At 54.0% G+C, this 5,257-nt stretch overlaps 1 protein-coding gene across 1 annotated transcript in view; it reads right to left on the reverse strand.

The window, feature by feature from the left end:
* Positions 1 to 5,257, reverse strand: part of AK8 (adenylate kinase 8) — a 154,641-nt gene that overhangs the window by 133,675 nt on the left and 15,709 nt on the right. The window lies entirely within an intron of this gene.

The raw sequence follows: 5,257 nt of genomic DNA on the forward strand, positions 1-5,257 counted from the left end.
ATCACTCCCACCCCCTCCTTTCTTCCCTAAGCCAGTGATTCTCAACTTGACTGTGGAACAGAACGCTGGCAGAGCTTCTAAAACACAAATTGCTGGGCCCCACCCCAGGAGCTCTGATTCAGTAGCTCTGGGATAGAGCTGAGAATGTGCATTTCTAGCAAGTTTTCAAGTGATGCAGATGCTGCTGGTCAGGGCATCACACTGGATAACCACTGGCATACACCCACCCACACAGGGCCCCCGAGGTCTGGGGGACGCTGCTAGAGAGCAAGGGTGTCTTTCCGCCAGTGCCCGTTTCCCCCAGGTCTCTAGGGGGGCTTCCCCAGGCTGGTGAGGGAGGGCGTGGGCAGGAAGCAGCCCTGTCCCTCCCCTCTGCATCGCCCCACCATCTCTTCCTCTCCCCTCCCAACCCCTTTCATCCTTTCCCAGCCCCTCAAGTCCTCTCCAGAACCCAGGCACAACCAGTTTCCATCCTAGGGCGTTTTCCCAAGATTCCTCTGCCCTCTCTACCAACGCCCATTCAGGAGGCAGTGTTCAAACAGGTACAGGATGCAGGGGAGGATGCCAGCCAGGACGCAGGGGGTGCCAGCCAGTCAAAGAGCACCAGCTGAAAGGCGGCCAGCCCCGGTGGGGCACAGCGCCCCCTGCAACCTGCGCGGCAGGGGACAGGCCGGCAGCTTTGAGCGAAGCTACTCCTGAGCGCCCCCCGCCGCTCCCTGCCACAGTGCTGTCTCCACACCACAGTGCTGTCTCCACGCCAGCTTTGATGTGTCACGTCAGCAGCAGGGCTTTTGGCGGCCGCTTGTTGAAGCCCTGCCAAACTGTCTTAGCAGGAATCAGCTTCCCTCCTTGCAGAGCACTGTGATGCTCTCCTGCCCCAGCCCCCAAAGCCTGGTGTTTGGGGAGAATTAGGGAGAAGCTGACAGAGTGCAGCTAGGCCGCTCCTGGCCACAGAGAAGGCTCAGCCCTGGTTCAGGCCCCTGGCCCCAGGTCTCCCTGCCCGGTGGCACCACAGCACCCAGCTGCTCCTGTGCTGCTTCCATGCACTTAAGGGCAGGATAGGCTGCGTTTGCTGCAATTTGGATTTTTCTGTCTTCCCCTTCCAGTACGCAGTGCTGGCCTGGGTGCCTTCCCAGGCCTGGGGACAGACTTGCTGGTCCGCTAACCCTGCAAGGTGCTGCCCCTCCCTTGAAGGATACTCTGTTTTGCTGCTCCGAGGCAGCCAAGTGGGCAGGTGCCAACCCTGGCTCTGCCCCTGGGGCATCACTTGACTTCTCCCCAGTGGGCTTCCTCACACTGGGATGACATGAGCCTACCTCTTCCTATCCCATCTCCAGGTCCCACTCTCAGGGACCCTAATGTCCCTGTGTCACCTTAGTGAGCGATGCCTGCTCAGAAGCTGTGGGCGTTTTGAGCTACGATGTGAACTGGGGAAGTAGAGCAGTGAGTGGAACAGCTGGGATGCCCTGATCTGTCCCCCAGGCCTCCCTTCTCCAAAAACGGGCTCCTCCTGGTAGAGGAGGAAAACCCAGTGGTTGGCCTTGAGCTCCCTCAGAACTGACGAAGTATCCTTTAGAGAAAACTCCCATTCCAAAGTTACCACTGCTGCTTGGAGCTGACAGAGCAGGTTAGGAGACAGCAGGAACTGCCTCCTGGAGCCTGGGACGGGGAGACAAGAGGGCAGGGAGAGGAGATGATGCTTCAAAGGAAGACAGCGGACCTCACAGGGTAGCACCAGATAAGCACATGGAAGGAGGTGGCAGCAAGAGAAACCCTGGACTGGACAGAGCTCAGGGAATGTTCAAAGGAGCGACGGTGCCTGGTGCTCAGAGTTCCCGGGCTGCAGTCACCTCTGCTACCCCAAGCCTTCAGAAAAGGCCTGTTCCATGCCACCGCTTGGAGCAGTTGACTCAGGAAAGGGAGGCAGAGACTGAGGGCGTTCCCACTTTGTCTCAGCTCAGCCTCCAGAAATGGGAGCAGCAAGGCCAGCTGGAGATGGAGTGGCCAGAAGTGAGGGAGACAGCCAGCAGGACTCGGAAGCAGCATCTGTGGGCTATTTCCCAGAAATCCTCAGAACCAATTGGAGGGGACTGTGTTTCCTGTGTGCAGACAGAGGTAGATGAAGGCTCAAGTTCTTTTCTTCCTTTGAGACAGGGTCTCACTCTGTCATCCAGGCTGGAGGGCAGTGGCTCTATCATGGCTCACTACAGCCTCGATCTCCCAGCTCAACGTCCTGGGTAGCTGGGACTACAGGCACCCACCACCATGCCCAGCTAAAAAATTTTTTTGCTTTTTTGTAGAGAAAGAGAGAAAAAGAAAGATGGCAATCCTCCCACCTCAGAACTGGGCAGGGGAGCACATTTGGCTTTCTCTGGTTGGTCCTAGGTTGGAAGCAGGGACAAAAACTAGAGACACTGCCAGTTATTAATCAGGCCCTGGCCATTTGGGATAGATTGCTACAGGGGTTACCTAGTTCAGCTTCCTGCACTATCGGAAGAGACAGCAGCCTGACTTCCTATAAGCCTGACACAGCAGGTGGCTTCCCGGGCTGCCTCTCGTAGGTGACAGGCTGGACTCCTGGGCGGGCTGCTGCAGACTATGGGTGGAGTCCTAAGTTTATACGAGGTCTGGCCATTGTCCACACTGAATATTCAGTCTCAGTAGATATGAGACTGAATAAAACATCTCTGGGGAAGGTCAAATGCTGTCTGGATTTGCTTTCAAATAACCCAGGGACGGGGAAATGGGTGAGGGAGCAACACAAGCCTAGACCACCATGCGCTGACGTCCGTCGAAGCAGGGGTGGATCCACGGGGGTTCTCAGACTATCATCACAGCTTCTGGATATTTTTATGAGATTTCATAACAAACAGTTACAAACAAACAAAACTCCCTGGCCACTGTGTCCCCATGGACTTTGTGATACTGCCCAATTCCAGGCCCTTCCATGCCTTGGAACGTCACAATGTGCCCTTTGGGAAGCCTCTGCTTAATGTAACTGTGGGTTATGTGGGCCTCCAGGGGGCCCCTAAATCTTGCAGCCTATACCCTCTTCCCAACCCAGAGCCAGTGCCTAGAACTTAGTAGGTGCTCAGGACTAACGTAAATAAATGAGGAAATTAATTGAGTCAAACAAGCCACTGATCACTTGCTTTAACGAAGGTTTCCTGGCTCCCACACCTGGGCTTGTGCTGAGTTTTATGGGACCATCAGTCTCCTCCCTGGCTGGAAGCTTCTGGGGTAAGGAGAAGAAACTCATCTTCCACTCTCCCATAGCATTGCAGAAAAGTGCATGGCAAAAAGGCAGGTAGGAAGGATTTTGGAAACCATTTGGAAATGGCTAAGATGGAGATGTCTTGGTTAACAGTGGCAACGTAAGAGAATTCTGCTTAGGAGGGCAAAAAGCCAAGACTCGCCAGAGAAAAGTATTTGAAGGTATCATGACTGCTTACAAAAAGAGCTGTAAGGACTCCAAATCAGCAGACAATTTAAACAGGACATTTAATGAGAGGCGCTGCCTGGCAGGCGCCGTCTGCAGACGAGGCCACGCACGGCCGAGCCTGCCATGCACCCACTCGCTCTTCACAACATTTTATTCCTTGACGAGGCCTGACATCCAGGCCTTTCATCTTCCCTCCACCAGAGTTTCTGAGCCAAGGACCCCAACAAGACACCCTTGAAAGCACTTCAATGTGCTCTGAAATACGTGGATAATTAGCAAAATGAAACCCAGAAAGAATTTCCTTAAACTCCTTCCTCTCTGTTGATTTTTATAAACCTAATACAAACATTTTTGTCCTAGAAATAAGCCTTCCCCCAAAAAGCTTATCTTCTTTAGAAAATGAGATAACCACTTTCTTTCTAAAACCATATTCCCAGCCCAAAAGGCTGGTGTCCCTGCAGGCTGAAGCCACATACTCCAACTCCTATAAGACACAGGGCAGTTGGGGACTGACTTGCCCTGGGGGAAGCCACCTTGCTGAGCCAGGCTTTCCTTCTCTAATGAGCTGTTGTCACAGGCAGACTTGGGGCTGGGGGGTCTGTCAAAGTCATACCCCTCTCTCTCTCTCTTTTTTTTTTTTGTTAAGACAGTCGTGTTCTGTCACCCAAGCTGGAGTACAGCGGCCTGATCTTGGTTCACCACAACCTCAGCCTCCCGGGTTTGAGCAATTCTCCTGCCTCAGCCTCCTAGGTAGCTGGGAATATAGGCACCTGCCACCATGCCCAGCTACTTTTTTTGTATTTTTGTAGAGATGGGGTTTCACCATGTTGGCTAGGCTGGTCCTGAACTCCTGACCTCAAGTGACCTGTCTGCCTCGGCCTCCCAAAGTGCAGGGATCATAGGTGTGAACCTCCACGCCCGGCCCATACGCCCCATCTCGGAAAACTGCCATCCCCTGCAACCAGGAGTCTTCATGGCCTCGTCTGAGCTCTGTGGCCTCACTGAGTCCTCCCTTCAACAGAGCTGACTGTGCCTGGAACACCCGACCAGCTAGCCTGGGCCGATCCCCTTCCTGGGGATTTGGCTTTGAAGCTGCCTTTGTGGGTGGTCTCAATTGAGGACACAGGAGACAGAAATGGAGTGGTGCTCCCGAGTGGCTGCAGTATAAGAGAGACAAAGAGAGGAGGAAGAGGAAACCACAGAGGATGCAGGTAAGAGACGAAGTGCCCTGGGGAGGTAGAGAGGCCGAGGCCCTGGATTCCTGACTGCAGAGCCACGGAGCTGGCCCTGGCTTCCTCCATCCAGGTCACAGGAGTCCTGTGGCCCCCTCCCAATCCTCTTTCTGCCCCAGGCAGCCCGGGTAGATTCCTGCTACCTCAAGCCAAGGACTGGCTATGAGAACTGCCCTGCCAGCTGCCATTCCCTGGTGGTCAATGGGACCTGTAGTCTCACCTCCAAGTTCTTGGAGAACAGTGGCCACATGACTATATGGTGAAGACCTTGTCCAGAAACCAGATGTGGTGGCTCACACCTATAATTCCAGCATTTTGGGAGACCTAGGTGGGAGGATCCCTTGAGCCCAGGAGTCGAGGCTAGCCTGGGCAACTTGCCTCCACTCGTTTGCCCCATATCTACAAAATAATCAAAAAATTAGCCAGGCATAGTGGTGTGCACCTGTAATCCCAGCTACTTGAGGATGCTGAGGTGGGAGGAGCAACTGAACCGAGGACGAGACTGCAGTAAGTTGTGAATGCACCACTGTACTCCAGCCTGGGCGACACAGTAACACCTTGTCTCAAAAAAAGAAAAAAGAAT

This window comes from Cebus imitator, unplaced genomic scaffold (assembly GCF_001604975.1).
Source record: "Cebus imitator isolate Cc_AM_T3 unplaced genomic scaffold, Cebus_imitator-1.0 Scaffold638, whole genome shotgun sequence".
Lineage (NCBI taxonomy): Eukaryota > Metazoa > Chordata > Mammalia > Primates > Cebidae > Cebus > Cebus imitator.